Genomic DNA, 21,034 nt, shown 5'->3' on the forward strand with positions numbered 1-21,034 from the left:
CTGATGGCGCCGATAAAAAGTAAATGGTCCAGATGAAATTGGCGCGAAAAACGCGGTTGGTTTGACTTATCATCAACGAAAATTGGGCAGGGAAATTTGTCCTGGTTGTTTAGTTCCGCTCGCGAGGGAACACACGCGACTCATGCTATTGAGGTGCCTGCCACGAGTCGTAAGCTGAGAAGAAATGACGATTTTGAGTTTGGGGAAATTGATTGGTAGCCTGGACTGTTATGTTCAGCTTATCAATTAACTTTCTTAGACACAACCTTGTTCCTGAACGAGCTTAAATATGATGGAGCAAAATATATCTTCGAACTATTTTTTTTTATTTTATGTTTTGTTTATTAATTGTATTTTCCTAATACAACTCTGAAGTTTTTTGAAAAGGCATTCCATTAGAAAAGAGTCTAAACCGAAAAAAAATTCTCCGATCGGGCTGCTCAATTTTTTGGCAGAAATAATTTTTGTTTGCCCGTTAGGGTGACCTACACCGTACTAGGGTGGTACCAAAAATGGAATTTTTTGTCATTTTTAGCAAAAACCACAATTTTCAAAAAAGTTTATGTATACAGCAGTTCCATATGAAAGTTAAAGAAATTTGGCTCAAAAATTTTCTGGGGATTTCTTGGCCAAAATAATAAGGCTACCCGTATTTTTTTGTTTGGCCGTTAGGGTGGCCTACGTCGTGTTAGGGTGATACAAAAAATGGACATTTTCGTCAATTTTCACAAAAACCACTTTTTCAAAAAATCATAACTTCGTTCCATTTCAACCGATTTTAGCTGTCTTGGGCGCAAATGAAAGATAATAAATTTGACTTCTTAGAAAAAATAATGCGGAGTTTCAAAAATCTAGCCTAACATTTGAAAAAAGTCTTATGAAAACATCAAACGCCGTTTTGACGGTGTCTGGAAAAGATCCTATATCTGAATATATTTTAAACGGATTCCTCGGACAATTTTACATAATATATCAAAAATTGGGCGAGATTCATTTACAGGATTCAGAGATATGATTTTTGCCTTCCTCACTGAGGTAAGGCTATAATCCTGCTCGAAAAATGAACTTTTGAAAAACAGCTCGTAGACCTATATTCATGTATACCTATCGACTCAGAATCGAAAACTGAACAAATGTCTGTGTGTGTGTGTGTATGTGTGTGCGTATTCCCCTTGGTGCTCAAAATTCTTGCCAAGTTTTCTCGGCACTGGCTAATCCGATTTGAGTCAAATAAGTTGCATTCGATCCGGTTTGGTGCCCCATACTGCACTATTGAATTGTTTGAAGATCCGATAAGTAGTTCAAAAGTTACGTATAAAAAAGTGTCAGAGTTGCGAATCGGATCTCACATAAATGCATGTAAACTATGTCCAGACCCATCACCCGATGCATCGTTGGATAGGTTATCAAAAGACCTTTCCAACGAGTCCAAAACAATGAAGTTCTGGCAACCCTGTCTCAAGTTATGACCACTTATGTGATATTTATGTACTTTTTTGAAGCCGGATCTCATTTAAATGTATGTAAACTATGTCCGGATCCATTATTTAACCCATCGTTGGATAGGTAATCAAAAGACCTTTCCAATGAGTCCAAAACATTGAAGATCTGGCAACCCTGTCTCAAGTTATTACCACTTAAGTGATATTTATGTACTTTTTTGATGCCGGATCTCACTTAAATGTATGTAAACTATGTCCGGATCCATCATTCAACCGATCGTTGGATAGGTAATAAAAATACCTTTCCAATGAGTCCAAAACATTGAAGATCTGGCAGCCCTGTCTCAAGTTATTACCACTTAAGTGATATTTATGTACTTTTTTGATGCCGGATCTCACTTAAATGCATGTAAACTATGTCCGGATCCATCTTCCGACCGATCGTTGGTTAGGTAATCAAAAGACCTTTCTAATGAGTCCAAAACATTGAAGATCTGGCAACCCTGTCTCAAGTTATGACCACTTAAGTGATATTTATGTACTTTTTTGATGCCGGATCTCACTTAAATGTATGTAAACTATGTCCGGATTCATCATTCAACCCATCGTTGGATAGGTAATGAAAAGACCTTTCCAATGAGTCTAAAACATTGAAGATCTGGCAACCCTGTCTCAAGCTATGACCATTTAAGTGATATTTATGTACTTTTTTGATGCCGGATCTCACTTAAATGTATGTAAACTATGTCCGGATTCATCATTCAACCCATCGTTGGATAGGTAATGAAAAGACCTTTCCAATGAGTCCAAAACATTGAAGATCTGGCAACCCTGTCTCAAGCTATGACCACTTAAGTGATATTTATGTACTTTTTTGATGCCGGATCTCACTTAAATGTATGTAAACTATGTCCGGATTCATCATTCAACCCATCGTTGGATAGGTAATGAAAAGACCTTTCCAATGAGTCCAAAACATTGAAGATCTGGCAACCCTGTCTCAAGTTATGACCACTTAAGTGATATTTATGTACTTTTTTGATGCCGGATCTCACTTAAATGTATGTAAACTATGTCCGGATCCATCATTTAACCCATCGTTGGATAGGTAATGAAAAGACCTTTTCAATGAGTCCAAAACATTGAAGATCTGGCAACCCTGTCTCGAGTTATGACCACTTAAGTGATATTTATGTACTTTTTTGATGCCGGATCTCACTTAAATGTATGTAAACTATGTCCGGATCCATCATTCAACCCATCGTTGGATAGGTAATGAAAAGACCTTTTCAATGAGTCCAAAACATTGAAGATCTGGCAACCCTGTCTCGAGTTATGACCACTTAAGTGATATTTATGTACTTTTTTGATGCCGGATCTCACTTAAATGTATGTAAACTATGTCCGGATCCATCATTCAACCCATCGTTGGATAGGTAATGAAAAGACCTTTCCAATGAGTCCAAAACATTGAAGATCTGGCAACCCTGTCTCAAGTTATGACCACTTAAGTGATATTTATGTACTTTTTTGATGCCGGATCTCACTTAAATGTATGTAAACTATGTCCGGATCCATCATTCAACCCATCGTTGGATAGGTAATGAAAAGACCTTTTCAATGAGTCCAAAACATTGAAGATCTGGCAACCCTGTCTCGAGTTATGACCACTTAAGTGATATTTATGTACTTTTTTGATGCCAGATCTCACTTAAATGTATGTAAACTATGTCCGGATCCATCATTCAACCCATCGTTGGATAGGTAATAAAAATACCTTTCCAATGAGTCCAAAACATTGAAGATCTGGCAACCCTGTCTCAAGTTATGACCACTTAAGTGATATTTATGTACTTTTTTGATGCCGGATCTCACTTAAATGTATGTAAACTATGTCCGGATCCATCATCCAACCCATCGTTGGATAGGTCATCAAAAGACCTATTCAATGTGTCCAAATCATTGAAGATCTGGCAACCCTGTCTCAAGTTATGACCGCTTAAGTGACATTTGTGTATTTCTTTATTGAGAAACAAGCCTTACATGACAAACTTCGTTCTGCCTTTTTTCGTTTGTTGACGTTTTTGACTTTTTTTGCTTATTCAGCATCCTGTGATCAAAACTTGATTTTAACCTTTCCCATAAAATCTGCAAATTTTCCGGAATCGGTTCCAGAGTAGCCAAAGTTGTAACTTTTTGTCGTAAGAACTTTCCTTGGACTCACGAACTTACCATACGAACCCAACGCAACAAAGAGCACCTCGAGCGGACGTTCCGTGTTGAATTGATTCGCGTTCGAACAAAACCGTCGAAATTTTGTATATATATAGAAGATAGATAGAATTTGTGTCCAAACCCATCATATCACCAAATGTTGATAAAAAGTGAGGAAGGCAACAACCACATATGTGGATTAAGTTAGTTTTTTAAATAAAATTCGGGTTTTTCGACGCGCCGCGCGCGAGAATGAGAAATTGACGATTTCGGCAAAAAATCAACTTTTTCACTAAAACTGCGATAACTCGAAAGTTTTAGGGATGACCTATACATGTAAGGGTACCAAAAGTTGCGTATTTCAATTACGAAAATTTTGGTACCCTAACATGTAAAGGTCATCGCTGAAATTTTCGAGTTATCGCAGTTTTAGTTAAAAAAGTTGATTTTTTGCCGATTTCGTCAATTTCCCGTTTTTGCGCGCGGCGCGTCGAAAAACCCGGATTTTATTTTCAAAAAATCATTTCCCTGAATCCTGTTAATAAACCTCACCCAACTTTTGATATTATATGTAAAATTGTCCGAGGAATCCGTCAAAACGGCGTTTAATGTTTTCATAAGACTTTTTCAAATGTTAGGCTTGATTTTTGAAACTCCACATTAATTTTTCTTGGAAGTCAAATTTATCATCTTTCTTTTGCGTCCAAGACAGCTTAAATCGGTTGAAATGGAGCGAAGTTATGATTTTTGAAAAAGTGGTTTTTTGTGAAAATCGACAAAAATGACCACCCAAACACTGCGTAGGCCACCCTAATGACTAGGCTTAGTGATTTTTCACGCTTGAAAATTTCAAATTTCACGGAGACCTCAATTTCAAAACACCAAATTTCACGCAAATTTCGCGGAACGTGAAAAATGTTAAAATGACTTTGAAAATATTTTGTTTAAATCACAGAAACTTCTTAATTCATCAATTTTTATGCTTGATTATATATTATTCTTCAATAAACTAAAAAAAAATCACTGAATTTGAACGTGACACAAAAACAAAATCTGAGTCTGAGCAACTGTGACATTGCGTGTTGTAAGTATAGGAAAAGCGTGACAAAGGGGGGGGAGGGGGGGGAGTAAATTTTGGCTGATTTTAGCGTGACGTACTTTATGGATGAAGCCCTAGTAAAGTTTTCGTTGATTTGCATTTTATTAAATTTCACATCAAAGCAAGATTAAACAATCTTGTTCTACCAAAATGAGTAAAATTATTTCAATTTTCTGCCAAAGTTAGCCCATAATTTTTTTTAAAGTTTTCATCTCACTTATCAAAAATTTCATTTAAAATCAATGGGCAAAAATAATATGATTTGTAACGAAATCGAAATTTTTAATTCAAAATGAGAACAGAAAACAAAAAAAAAGTGTATTGTTTTCTTTCATGGGAATTAATCAAATATTGTTAAAATTAAACAGGACTTAGAAAAAAATCTGAAATGTTAAAAAATACTCTTCATTTTATTTTGAATATAACAAAGCTGGATTATTTGAATTTCTATTGAAACAATACACTTCAAATAAAATAGCAGCAAAATGTGTATTACAACGAATGAAAATATTACTAAATTTAGTTAGTTTCAAACAAAAACTGAAAAAAACTGAACAATTCTTCAAATGGTTCATATCAAGCTTTTCAATTGAAAAATAATAAAATTTACTTTAATAGTCTTTATGGATCAAATATTCATTATATTGTTATTTAAAAAAATATTTGAAAATATTTCACGAAGTTTAAGCCGTACACGAAATCGTCAAAAATCACTAACCCTATATTAGTAATAAAACCGCTTAACTTTGCAGTAATCACTAAACTTATTTTTATTCCTATATGAGTTTGATAAATTATTTTACGAAGTATCGTTACAGTTTCACACAAACATACAATTTCACGGGATTTCTTAGAAAAAGCAAAATTTCACGAATTTCACGCTGTTGTGTGTGTGTGTGCAACCAACCAAACGGGACCACGCGGTCGCTTCTTACAAATTGAGTTGTTTCCATGTATTTTTTTTTAGATCTACATTCTATACATGCAAATAACTCGCATAGGCATTTGGAAGGTGTTAGCTCTGCCGAGCTTCGGTGACCCATTTCTACGCTGGCTAGCCGAGCGCGAGGTACTTCAGCTTTGTCGACAAGCCCCGCCCTGAAGAACGTTTGGACCAATCGGATTCAAACGTTATTTAGAACTTCCGAACCCTTGTCAAATGGACAAGGACCCAGCGCGTATATAGTTGATGGTGGTAACAGTATTCCTAATTCCAGTCATAGCTCACCAAGTCGCGATGGCCTAGTGGTTAGCATTTTTGTTTACCAATCCAAAGGACGGGGGATCGAACCCCGACTCGAGCGACTTTGATTTTTCGTACATGTTCAGAGTTTTCAAGATTTATATTTCCTATACATTCTCGTTGGGAGCAGATGGGAATCGAACCCAGGATCATTCGCTTACAAAGCAAACACCGTAACCAGTCAGCCACGGCCGCTCACAAAATTTCACGAATTTCACGCTGTCCGCGAAATCGTGAAATTTCACTAACCCTACTAATAACCAAACAAAAAATACGGGTCTAATTATTTTGGCCAAGAAACCCGCAGAAAAATTTTGAGCCAAATCGAAGCACTTTTTTCTATAACTTTCATATGGAACTGCTGTATAAAAGTTATATAACTACACGCCCTTTCAACTGATTTTAGCTGTCTTGGGCACAAATGAAAGGAAAAATAGTCTAAAGACCGAAAAATCTAGCCCAACATTTGGAGAGGTGGAATAAAACAATGACGCACTATAAGGAACCCTAGCCTATTAGTGGTGAGGTAAAGAACTGTAGATTTTTTTCTTAGGGATATTAAAATAAATTCCATCAACAATTTTTTTAAGTTCAATGTATAGTGAACACTTAAGTGATCATTACTTATGATAGGGATTTCAGATTTTTTATCTCTCATCTTTTTTAAAATTTCATTACATTACTAGTTTTCTTCACAATAATTTAGCAAAACTCAATTATCAATTGATGAATGATAACCAATGACGGGTCATTTTCATACAAATATCTGATATCTTCAACATCAATCGTTTTCAAGTTTTGAAGAAGAAATCTGATGAATTTAGAGTCTTGGGCAATGTTGTAGCTATTGATGAGGGCTAGGTACACGGAAAAAAAGTTTTTACAATTTTTTATTATTAATTTTCACAAAAACTGAAATTCCCAAAATTCTTTTTTTTTTAGATTTTTTTATATGTTTTAGTGGACATAAACCCGCAACTTTTAAGCCATAGAAAAGTATGGTAAAAAAATCTGTCTCCGAGATCAATTGAAAAAATACTGATGATGAAAAACTTCATAATTTCATACTTAACATTTTTTTGACTCATTTTTTTATGTTAAATTTAATTTTCAATCGAAAGTAGGGTAAATATGCCCATTTTAATCACTCTAAGCCGTTCAACCAATTCTCATCACTTTTGCCTTTTTCCGCTATGAAATCAACATTTTCAGATGTATCTACAATTGAGAGTTGCTTGCTCACTTTTGTTTGAGCTATTTATAACTTTGAAACAGTCAAAAATACCAAAAAAAAAAAGCTGTAATTCATGATCAGAGTGCTGATAGGCCGATACTAGAAATAGGCTGAGAAAGGGTATAGTTCCCCTACTCAACAGATTTTTTTTTTGATAAAGGGCCCCGTTTTCATAGCCACAGAAAGTTTGATTTCACCGAAATATTTGCAATTTTCCGATTTTTTGAAATGGTGACGTTTCTGAAAATGTTGTTTGAAAAGATCAGAAAATTTGCTATAAAATTTTCTAAGGGTGGATTTTCATGGATTTTTCGATGACTGACATCGAAAGCGGCTTTCGATGCTCGTGGCCAAATTTGGTCAAAAACTCATATTTTTCGACCAAGTTAGGTGGTAAAGTAGTTGAGATTGATTGTTCATGGCAGTACGAACAATTAAAACAAATACTAATTGCCGAAAAGCCCCGAAAATGTGATTTTCCGACTTTTGATTTTCGATGCACGAGCATCGTAAGATGACCGACATCGAAAGCATAGTCACTACCATGCTTTGCTAAAATGTCAGTGCATCGTAGTTCGATGCCTGTCCTGTCAGCCATATTGCTGCCGCGACACCATGGACACAAACCAAATAACGCTGTGAAATATTTCCGTGAATATTTCAAGCAGGCAAGCGTTTCAAGCGTTTTGTGGCAAACACATGAGATTTTTCCGATGCCAAAATGGCAACAATGGAATCGGCTGATGTTGATGTCGACAAAGTTTTGAAAAGAGGCGATAGGCTACCTCAAATTATTTTAAATTGGGTTTTTACGTTTTCAAATAACAAGAAAGAATTTTGATTTTATTTCACAGCATGAAATGTATGTCATTCAAGGAAAATGTTGATTGCCATCTATGATAGGAGTGTTTCCCATAAACATAGAACATTTTTAAACAGTACGCTAGATCAAAGTGTGTACGGTTTACCATGCACGGAAAGTTGAAAACATGGAAAAATTTAGATTTTTTTCATATTTATTTTTATGGAATAAATATTTAATAATTTCATCATAGTTCTGGCTGAAGGTTAGAAGGGTGGGAGAAATTAAGAAGAAAAGCAAGTAATGGAATGGTATTGATGTTATTTATGAAAGCAGGAATGTGTAGTCGTGATTGGAGTTATTGGAGTCGGGTTTTTTTCGTAGACACGGAGTTGTAGCTAAAACCGTCAAATTCTTAAAAACCGAAGTGGTAGCTGACATATTTTGGACAGGCCCGAAGCCAGGGCAGGTACATTCGGGTGGAAGCCCCCATTTTGGAAGAGAGAGAGAGAGAGAGAGAGAGAGAGAGAGAGAGAGAGAGAGAGAGAGAGAGAGAGAGAGAAGAAAACAAATTCTCTAATTTAAATTAAATTAAGAAACTACGAAAATATTAAATTAGGAAAAATACGAATAAAGAATTAAAGAAATAAAGAAATAAAGAAATAAAGATATAAAGAAATAAAGAAATGAAGAAATAAAGAAACAAAGAAATAAATAAATAAAGAAATGAAGAAATAAAGAAATAAAGAAATAAAGAAATAAAGAAATAAAGAAATAAAGAAATAAAGAAATAAAGAAATAAAGAAATAAAGAAATAAAGAAATAAAGAAATAAAGAAATAAAGAAATAAAGAAATAAAGAAATAAAGAAATAAAGAAATAAAGAAATAAAGAAATAAAGAAATAAAGAAATAAAGAAATAAAGAAATAAAGAAATAAAGAAATAAAGAAATAAAGAAATAAAGAAATAAAGAAATAAAGAAATAAAGAAATAAAGAAATAAAGAAATAAAGAAATAAAGAAATAAAGAAATAAAGAAATAAAGAAATAAAGAAATAAAGAAATAAAGAAACAAAGAAATAAAGTAATAAAGAAATAAAGAAATAACGAAATAAAGAAAAAAAGAAATAAAGAAATAAAGAAATAAAGAATGAGAAATTAAGAAATTAAGAAATAAAGAAATTAAGAAATTAAGAAATTAAGAAGTTAAGAAATTAAGAAATTAAGAAACTAAGAAATTAAGAAATTAAGAAATTAAGAAATTAAGAAATTAAGAAATTAAGAAATTAAGAAATTAAGAAATTAAGAAATTAAGAAATTAAGAAATTAAGAAATTAAGAAATTAAGAAATTAAGAAATTAAGAAATTTAGAATTTATGAATTTCTGAATTTCTGAATTTCTGAATTTCTGATTTTCTGAATTTCTGAATTTCTGAATTTCTGAATTTCTGAATTTCTGAATTTCTGAATTTCTGAATTTCTGAATTTCTGAATTTCCGAATTTCTGAATTTATGAATTTCTGAATTTCTGAATTTCCAAATTTCTAAATTTCTAAATTTATAAATTTCTTAATTTCTGAGTTTCTGAATTTCTGAATTTCTGAATTTCTGAATTTCTGAATTTCTGAATTTCTGAATTTCTGAATTTCTGAATTTCTGAATTTCTGAATTTCTGAATTTCTGAATTTCTGAATTTCTGAATTTCTGAATTTCTGAATTTCTGAATTTCTGAATTTCTGAATTTGTGAATTTCTGAATTTCTGAATTTCTGAATTTCTGAATTTCTGAATTTCTGAATTTCTGAATTTCTGAATTTCTGAATTTCTGAATTTCTGAATTTCTGAATTTCTAAATTTCTGAATTTCTGAATTTCTGAATTTCAATTCACCCCATGTTTGTACAGTTAACTCTCTGGCTGTCAATTTTCTCAATATCAATATGGCTCCATCTATCAATTATGTTTCAGTCCCTTCAAATAGCATACTTTGATTTTTCGTTCTATAATTAGATACTTCCCGTTCTCGCCGGTCTTATTTTGGTCTATTTTGTCGTGCTCTACAAAATGCTGCCAAACATTATAAATATTAATATTATTTTGTTCTATCCGGAAATAAATTTTGCATGGTTCTAAATTAAAAGTTCCCCTGCATTTGTCTAAAATTTTTATCTTTGGTTTTTCCGTGCACGTGTTGCTTTGTGTTGACGTTTCCCCAAGTTTTTTTCTCCCATTTTCTACCGTTCCTTCTTGAAAACGCTTGCGTGAAAATTGGCGGTCTGCCCGTTATTTAGGTTTGTGTCATAGCTAAGTCATAACGCCGTCCAAGAGCATCGTAAAAATTTCGATGCTCGTGCTTATGATGTCGTTGCATGATCCATGAAAATCCAGCCTAAGAGGCATTTAAGATTGGTCCTCTGGTTGCTGAGATACAACGGCTTAAAGATAAAGAAACAGGAAAATTGAAGTTTTTTAAGGTGAAGTCGTTGATCATTTTCGAAGAAAATTGATCATCACTATAAAATATTCTGTACTAAATTCAATTTAACGAATTTCAGCACCAAAAGGAATCAGCATGTGCTGGTTGTTGCCTTCTTGAAGCCTCTGAAAGAATTTCTGATCTAAATCAAATGTGCTTCAAAATTTATATAATTTTGTGGCACAGTCATTGACGTCCTAGTTGGCAATCATTGATTAATGACGATTCCCATAACTTTACAAGGAATGGGATAATCGTTACCAAAAGAAATCAGCATGTGTAAGGCACTATTCTAAACAACTTGTTGAAGGAATTTTGTAAAAATATTGAAAGTGACGCAAAATTTATATCTTTGAACGAAAAATCATGACAATGATGGAAGTCTTCACGTTAAGTCTCACCAACAAAAAAACTCTATTTTCTAATGCCAATGTCTCAGTAACTTATCGTCCCATTTTCAATGTTTGAAAATAAAACAGTTGAGAAATTTTCCGATCTTATCAAAAACAATATTTTTTAGAATGTTTGAAGAAATACTTACATTTTAAAATATGTCAATTATTCAATATTCCGAATATTTAGAATTATTTATAAACTATTTGATCATTATTTGTATGTTGCTTCCAGTTATTATTTTTTTTATGTACAAAATCCAGCCTTTTAAAACATTTATGATTTTTTCCAAGTTCCGTTAAGTTATCATGAAATTTGATATATTTACATAGATTATATTTTTGATGGGGGAAAACAATAACTTTGAATAAATAAAAAAAAGAAAATTCTAGATAATTTGCTAGAGAAGTCTGCCTTTTCTAGTTTTGATTTCGATTAAACAATAATTATTAATTTAATTTTGATTCAAAAAGACATTGATTTGTCCTGAATCTCGAATCAGGCAATTTTTACTTATGTCAGTGATTAGTAGTTTGAAATTGAATTCCACAGGACACAAAAACCCATCATTAATCACTCATAACAAATTGGCTTCCAAACCCAAATTTGAAACCCGCAAAACCGCAGTCGACAAACCACGTCACGTCGTCGCATGAAAGTCTCCGGAGAAAAACTGACGGCTCAGCAAATCAACCTCCTGCCGGGTTGACCGCAAAAGACAATTTTCATCGGGCACGAATGTCCACGCAGTCCGTTCCGTTGCGGTGTTGTGTAAAGTCCATTTATTTGATAATTTGCTGAAAATTGATTCTGGTTTGCTTCGAACCTGCCCTTCTTCCTCCCTCTCAAACAATCGATAAGGGGGAAATTGGGGTGAGTTGATTGCGACGAACGACCGCGACGTGTTGACAGGTGAACTCTGCAGGACGGCATCTTGTCGTACAACGCTTTTTTTTTTGTTTTGCTTCTTCGGTACGTCCTTTGAGTATCCATCGGAATACGTTGCAGTCTGTTCGTTTGATCGGTTCCTGGAATCACATCGAACGCACGCGGAACCTCCCCCTGCTGGGCGGACCTGATGGGTCTGGCAGGGTTCTGAACCGGCAACTTGAGGGTCACATTTTGGCCTTAAGAATTTCTGCCTGTGTCATCGTCGATTGGATGGCACGTCGGCGGTCGCTTCCATTGAGTGACCCCTCGGTCTTCGGCAAGGGAGTCACAAAAAGGATCAAAATTAGACCCCTTCGTGAGATTATTATCGGTTCGGTGCCCAGCTCCCAGAACCAATTTTTTATCTCCTCCTTTATTTTGCACCAGCACCATTCGTCCGACTGCCGTGACATGGGTTTTTTTTTCTCTCTGTTGCACAAACTCGATGACATGAGAGTAATGCAAAAACCGCAAGAAATATCACCAGGCGCATTTTCGTGACCATCAATCGGACCCACCGGAGGGCTGTCCCTTTCTTCGACCCCACGCAAAACCTCAAATTATGGTTTGTGTCACGCTAATTTTTGGTATCGAGAGGCAGTAATCGATTGATCGACCCCTCGAAATTTGGTCAGAGGTTTATTTCTGGACGATTTTGGGATTCGAGCGCAAAACACTTGGCGCAAATCCAACGACTGGGAGATAATGATTGATCGCGGTGTGATCGTGCCAGCAACAGTCATCTGTCCAACGCAGGTCGAGATGATCGCGGACCGACCGACTTCGAGCGGTATCTGGTTTTGGGTTGCCTAGTCTCATGGTGAAAATAGATTAGTGGCGCACAGAATATTGTGCATTTTATGCTTCTTAGGCCAATGCATTTTTTTAATAATTCGATCCAACTTAACCTCAATGTTTCCTCAAAATGTCACGATATCGTCAAGGACTCAAATTACAATTATCTTGTCACTCACCAAGTTTTATAATCGTCCCCAAATAAAATTTAAAAAAAAACAGTTGGAGACAACCGGCTGGCACCACCAAACCCAAAAGCTTACCCAAGACCATCAAACTGGTCAGCGCGATTATCGAGAGCGAGAGAAAAACCCCGGGTCCAAAATTGAAGACCTCAACCCATCAGGCATCTGCCACTATCTCGACCACAGTGACGACCAACACGACGAACGGAGCAGCAGCAGGGAGAGAAAAAAAATGCCAAATGTTATAGTTTAAAATTATACGTTTTGGTTAAATACGGTTAAAATGATTGACTCGTCTACGGTTGATTGTGGCTAAACACTTTGGCTAAAGGTAACGATCGGGATCCGCCCCTTTCGGGGTTCAGCTTTTGACTTCACTGGTGGAACTACTAGCATTTTTTTGAAAATAGGGGTGTGACGATTTCAAGGAATTTGTTTTTCGACCTATTTTCGACTCATTGCGCCTATGTTCGACCCAACCGATTTTCGAGTTCATAAAGAAGTTCAAAAACTGTAGATTTATTTGTGAAAAATATAAAGAAATGACGAAAACTCGATTCTCATCTAATTTATTAGCAACCCAATCGACTTGGTTCCAAATCGCATCTGCTTTTTTTTTGGGCGACGTGCTTTACAACAGTCGGATATTGCGTCTCCAAGCTAGGGGTGGTCGCTGCAAGTCGTCGTCACCGTTCCGGGCCAGGGAGGGGCCCTCCTCCCGGAGTGGCAGGTCATCCAAAGAATTAGAAGAAAAAATAAAACTTGAAGCGCCTGCTCGAGCGATAGAGATGAATTTAATTATGATTTCGTGATCCAAACAAATTTATACCATTTATCTCCCTCCCAAGTGGATGGTTTTATTTATCTTTTCCTGGCCTCTATTTTGATGTCTTGGGCCAGGTTTGGATGCTTCCACGAGATGACAGCCGTACAGTCGGTGGTGATGGTTAAGTGGACGAGTTAGGATCGATTGATTGTGGTCGGTTGTCGGTTTGGCTGGATTATGAAATTAGATTAAAGTGCCATTTTGGTGGGGCCATTCGATTAAACGATTACCCAATGGCAAGCTACTAATTTTAAGAGAGGAACTGGAAGCTTGCGGAAATTTGTAGTTAGGCTTAGGGTTGCGATCTTCCAGTCACGAATTTTGTAAATTGTCCTAATGCAATGATTAAGTAATTAAATCTGTCAATAATTTCGTCCCATAAAAAAAAACAAAGAGGGATTGATTCTTTTCAAGCAGTTAATTTTATAATGAAAACAAAGAATGTATGAAAAATCATCTATTATACAGACCAAGTATTAAAAACGTTCTTAAACGCATCGCACCCAATTAGTAACTATCACCCGGGTACTGATGATCAATGCAAAAAAATATTTAAAAAACGATTAAAGCAATAAAAATTAACACTACCCGTTTACTTGTCTAATACGGTATGATGTAGATTTTTGAAAAAATATAATATTTGAATTTACATTCCTCAAAATGACATCAGCAAACAAATTTGACCCAGTTTTTTTTTTTTTTTTTGAGACTTTCTATAAAAATTAAACAAATTTATGCAGTTTCCCAAATATATGAATACATTATAAGGAAAAAAATGACTTGGTTTAAGTTGGCGTCCGTGTTATACACCCAAAATGTGTATCATTTCGAAACAATTTTTCAGCACCCAAATGAGTGCTGTTATGAACTTTTCAGCATTATTATTTTTGGTTACGATAAGTAAGCCACTTCGGCACTATAGAATGACAGGAAGCTTAGATATTTATAAAACGGAATATGTAGTACCGTTATCAATGGTGACATTTGGTCTGGGGGAAGAGACTGTATGACCCAATCTCACCAGACCCAATGTCACCCCTGATGACGGTAGTAATATATTATAACTACATATTCCGTTTTAGAAATACCAAATTTTCCTGTCATTCTATAATTATGATTATAGTCACTAGCGTGCCCAGGTCCTCAAGGAAGGTGGGGCAAAAATATTAGAGTTTTGAAAATTTCGTCGTTTATGGACACCCCCTGCCCAATTTTAGAACAAATTTCCGAGGATGGTGGGGCAACTGCCCCATGTTACCCCACCCTGGGCACGCTAGTGATTATAGTATTCAAACTTGTGTTCAATACTGTGACCATCGCTATGAAAAAAAAATTTGGTTGACTCCACGGCATATCAAGCATTTTGTAAAAACGATCAAAGCATTCATAAAATGGTGCTAAGAAAAAAAAACTTTTTTACGCTGTGAAACTACTAACTTTTCCACTTTAACATTAATATTTCCAGCACTCAAAGGGAAGGTGAAATGTACTTGCTGATTATTTTTATTATTTTAACAAAAAATCTTTTATTATTTTAACAAAAAATACTTTTCGATTGGAAATTCAATTTTAAATTAAAAAATAACGCCAAATTTGTTTTTGCATTAAATTTTGATTTTTCCAAAAATCACTATTTTTTTCAAAAAATCATAACTCAGCCGCAGATTTTTTGACCATGCTTCTCTATGGCTCAAAAGTTGTGGGTTTTTGTCCCCTAAAACATATAAAAAAATCTCAAAAATCAAAAATTGCGTATTTCGGGAAATTGAGTATTTGTGAAAAAAAGTTGATAAAAAATCAGCAATTCCGTGTAGCTATTTTTCTCAATACACTCAACCCCCGGTGGTTGGTCACTTTTTCGTTTGACACTTTTTTAGTTTGTACCCCGTTGGTTGGTCAAAGTCAAACTAAAAAGTGACGAACTGTCACTTTTTACACGGCGCACACGCACACCTTCAAAACAAACGTTTGGTAGTGTGTGAACTCCGCGTTAAAGGGGTGTCAAACTAAAAAGTGACCCCGTTCGTTTGACAACAGTTGGTGTCAAACCAACGGGGTTTGAGTGTAGTCCTCATCAATACCTACAACTTTGCCGAAGACACCAAATTGATCAAAAAATTCACTCAAAAGTAACAGCTGTTTAAATATTTACGTACCATTTTTGTATGGACAGCTGCCAAAATTGTATGGAAACTTGTATGGGTGAACCAATGACACAAAAAAGCTTCTTTGGTCACCTGATTTATTTTATTTATTTCTGTATACACAGAAACAAATCAATTCTCGAAACCGTGAAGTCAGTTCACGATTATGAGAACCACGAAGGAATATATTCACGTTTATGATGCAAATGCACCATACTCATGAATAAATTCCTTCGTGGATCTCACATTCGTGAACTAAATTCACGATTACGGGAATTGATTTTTTTCTGTGTATTTAAGGTTCAATTCAGATAATATTTATTTCTAAAGTATTCACCACTAGAAATATTGTTTGCTTGGACCACAAAACATACGCTGTTATGGAATGAATATAAACTATTTTATTTTTGATAACCTTTTTTATTGTTTTGCCTTCCTCACTGAGGTAAGGCTATAATCCTGCTCTAAAAATGAACTTCGTATAAAAACGTCGTAGACCCACCTTCATGTATACATATCGACTCAGAATCGAAAACTTAACAAATGTCTGTGTGTATGTGTGTGTGTATGTGTGTGTGTATGTATGCATGTGACCAACAAACTAGCTCATGTTTCTCGGCACTGGCTGAACCGATTTGACCCGAACTTGATGCATTCGACTTGGTTTAGGGTCCCATAGATCGAGTTTTATACAGATTGAAGTTTCGATAAGTAGTTCAAAAGTTATGTATAAAAATTTGTTTTCACATATATCCGGATCTCACTTAACTGTATGTAAACTATGTCCGGCTCCACTATCCGACCCAACGTTGGTTAGGTTATCAAAATACCTTTCTAACGAGTCTAAAACATTGAAAATCTGGCAACCCTGTCTCGAGATATGGCCACTTAAGTGATATTGATATACTTTTTTGAAGCTGGATCTCACTTTAATGTATGTAAACTATGTCCGGATCCATCATCCGACCCATCGTTGGTTAGATTATCAAAAGACCTTTCCAACGAGTCTTAAACATTGAAGATCTGGCAACCCTGTCTCGAGATATGGTCCCTTAAGTGATATTGATGTACTTTTTTGAAGCCGGATCTCACTTAAATGTATGTAAACTATGTCCGGATCCACCATCCGACCCATTGTTGGTTAGGTTATCAAAATACCTTTCTAACGAGTCTAGAACATTGAAGATCTGGCAACCCTGTCTTGAGATATGGCCACTTAAGTGATATTGATGTACTTTTTTGAAGCCGGATCTCACTTAAATGTATGTAAACTATGTCCGGATCCACCATCCGACCCATCAATGGTTAGGTTATCAAAAGACCTTTCCAACGAGTCCAAAACATTGAAGATCTGGCAACCCTGTCTCGAGATATGGTCCCTTAAGTGATATTGATATACTTTTTTGAAGCTGGATCTCACTTAAATGTATGTAAACTGTGTCCGGGTCCATCATCCGACCCATTGTTGGTTAGGTAATCGAAAAACCTTTCCAACGAGCTTAAAACATTGAAAATCTGGCAACCCTGTCTTGAGATATGGCAACTTAAGTGATATTGATGTACTTTTTTGAAGCCGGATCTCACTTAAATGTATGTAAACTATGTCCGGATCCACCATCCGACCCATTGTTGGTTAGGTTATCAAAAGACCTTTCCAACGAGTCTAAAACATTGAAGATCTGGCAACCCTGTCTCGAGATATGGCCACTTAAGTGATATTGATGTACTTTTTTGAAGCCGGATCTCACTTAAATGTATGTAAACTGTGTCCGGGTCCATCATCCGACCCATTGTTGGTTAGGTAATCGAAAAACCTTTCCAACGAGTTTAAAACATTGAAAATCTGGCAACCCTGTCTTGAGATATGGCAACTTAAGTGATATTGATGTACTTTTTTGAAGCCGGATCTCACTTAAATGTATGTAAACTATGTCCGGATCCACCATCCGACCCATTGTTGGTTAGGTTATCAAAAGACCTTTCTAACGAGTCTAAAACATTGAAGATCTGGCAACCCTGTCTCGAGATATGGCCACTTAAGTGATATTGATGTACTTTTTTGAAGCCGGATCTCACTTAAATGTATGTACACTATGTCCGGATCCACCATCCGACCCATTGTTGGTTAGGTTATCAAAAGACCTTTCCAACGAGTGCAAAACATTGAAGATCTGGCAACCCTGTCTCGAGATATGGCCACTTAAGTGATATCGATGTACTTTTTGGAAGCCGGATCTTAAAAATAGATGAAACTTGTGTACAGCCATTGTTGTGAGGAAGGCTCCAACCACATAGGTGGATTAAGTTAGTTTTTTTTTTTGTAATATCGTTTGAAAATAAGATATTTACATCTTCCGGCCAAGATCAACATTGAGATTTGTTTGACTATTTTTAACTTGAACATGTTGGATGGAAATCAAACTGATATAATGAAATTTTTAAAAAAGGTTTGTGTGAGAAGAATTTGTTTCTAAATATTCGAGAAGTTCCAGATTGAAATTATAAATTAATGAAGCACGTGAGCTACCAAGGGCGAAAGAGTGTTATATATTAAAAAATATCGTTGAATTAAATCACTTTTAAAAACTAAAATCATATCATAAAACCATGAAAAACCATCAAAAAACAACTTCGTATCATATGAAATTTACCCAAACAATGCATCTATATTTAAAAACCACGCTCCAAATATTTGAAAACTTTGAGTTGTGATTTCATGAAATAGTGTTTCCAGTTAAAAAGATCTAGAAATTAGATTTTTAAGGTGAATTCAATGATTATTAATTTATTCACAAGTTGATTTTTTAGTTTTTTTTATTTTTAACTTTAAGGTGAAGCCGTTGATCATTTTCGAAGAAAATTAATCATCACTATAAAATATTCTGTATTAAATTCAATTTAACGAACTTCAGCACCAAAAAGAATCAGCATGTGCCGGTTGTTGCCATCTTGAAGCCACTGAAGGAATTTTTGATCTAAATCAATTGTGCTTCAAAATTTATATGGGTAATTCTCTACCAACTCACACGAAATCGGGAAAAGTTGCCCCGACCCCTCTTCGATTTGCGTGAAACTTTGTCCTAAGGGGTAACTTTTGTCCCTGATCACGAATCCGAGGTCCGTTTTTTGATATCTCGTGACGGAGGGGCGGTACGACCCCTCCATTTTGAACATGCGAAAAAGAGGTGTTTTTCAATAATTTGCAGCCTGAAACGGTGATGAGATAGAAATTTGGCATCAAAGGGACTTTTATGTAAAATTAGACGCCCGATTTGATGACGTACTCAGAATTCCGAAAAACGTATTTTCATCGAAAAACAATAAAAGTTTTAAAAATTCTCCCATTTTCCGTTACTCGACTGTAAAAATTTTGGAACATGTCATTTTATGGGAAATTTAATGTACTTTTCGAATCTACATTATCCCAGAAGGGTCATTTTTTCATTTAGAACAAAATTTTTCATTTTAAAATTTCGTGTTTTTTCTAACTTTGCAGGGTTATTTTTTAGAGTGTAACAATGTTCTACAAAGTTGTAGAGCAGACAATTACAAAATTTTGATATATAGACATTAGGGGTTTGCTTATAAACATCACAAGTTATCGCGATTTTACGAAAAAAAGTTTTGAAAAAGTTACTTTTTGCGTTTCTCTTTGTTTCGTCGTCCGTGTCTGTCGCGGGTGACCATGAACGGCCATGATCGATGACGACCAACTTTTTTAAAACTTTTTTTCGTAAAATCGTGATAACTTGTGATGTTTATAAGCAAACCCCTTATGTATATATATCAAAATTTTTGTAATTGTCTGCTCTACAACTTTGTAGAACATTGTTACACTCTAAAAAATAACCCTGCAAAGTTAGAAAAACACGAAATTTTAAAATGAAAAATTTTGTTCTAAATGAAAAATGACCCTTCTGGGACAATGTAGATTCGAAAAGTACATTAAATTTCCCATAAAATGACATGTTCCAAAATTTTTACAGTCGAGTAACGGAAAATGGGAGAATTTTAAAACTTTTTAGTGTTTTTCGATGAAAATACGTTTTTTCGAATTCTGATTACGCCATCAAATCGGGCGTCTAATTTTACATAAAAGTCCCTTTGACACCAAATTTCTATCTCATCACCGTTTCAGGCTGCAAATTATTGAAAAACACCTCTTTTTTCGCATGTGCAAAAATGGAAGGGGTCGTACCGCCCCTCCGTCACGAGATATCAAAAAACGGACCTCGGATTCGTGATCAGGGACAAAAGTTACCCCTTAGGACAAAGTTTCACGCAAATCGAAGAGGGGTTGGGGCAACTGCTGTGTGAGTTGGCGGAGAATTACCCATATAATTTTGTGGCACAGTCATTGACGTCCTAGTTGGCAATCATTGATTAATGACGATTTCCATAACTTTACAAGGAATGGGATAATTGTTTCCAAAATGAATCAGCGTGTGTAGGGCACTATTCTAAACAACTTGTTGAAGGAATTTTGTCAAAATATTGAAAGCGACGCAAAATTTAAATCTTTGAAGGAAAAATCATGACAATGATGGAAGTCTTCACGTTAAGGTCACTGAGACAAATTTAAAAGCAACTTTATGGTTGTGGAGCATAGATTTTCACTATCCAAACACTGGGATTTAAAAAATCCTTCTCAACAAAATACTTATAATATTTTCTTTCATTTGGGACGATTTGAAAGATTAAAAAATTAGAAAGTTTATATATTTTCTCAAAGTTGCATGATTTTTTACAAGCAGTCAAGCCATTAATTGATCCTCACACTCATTTTGACCATTAAAGATGCTGTTCTATACAATTTCGTTGCAAAATATTAATCAGAAACAGGAATAGAATAATTTTCGTTAAATGTCAAATTTCCCGGGAATTCCTGGGATTTCCCGGAAAATTTGCTGAAAATTTCCCGTTTCCCGGGAATTTTGTAACCCCACGAAATTGGACGCTCTACTTGTTATAGAAATCATCTTTTCATGAGCTTTTTGTAGCAAAATGTTCGGCATGAGTTTCTGAACAAAAGGTATTTCTAGGTTTCTGTCAAACTTCAAATTGTTTACATGTTTCATCACAAAAGGTGCATAGTGCCCAAGGGGTGTAAATACTTTTTTTTACATACTGTATTTGGTCTGTTTACAATTATAAATAAAATTTATGTACAATATTTAAAATCGTGGTTAAATCACATTTTTATTGGGTTTTTATTTAATTTTAATTTTGTTTTAAGAGTGTGTATTATTGTATA

This window comes from Culex quinquefasciatus, chromosome 3, assembly GCF_015732765.1.
Source record: "Culex quinquefasciatus strain JHB chromosome 3, VPISU_Cqui_1.0_pri_paternal, whole genome shotgun sequence".
In the NCBI taxonomy this organism is placed as follows: domain Eukaryota; kingdom Metazoa; phylum Arthropoda; class Insecta; order Diptera; family Culicidae; genus Culex; species Culex quinquefasciatus.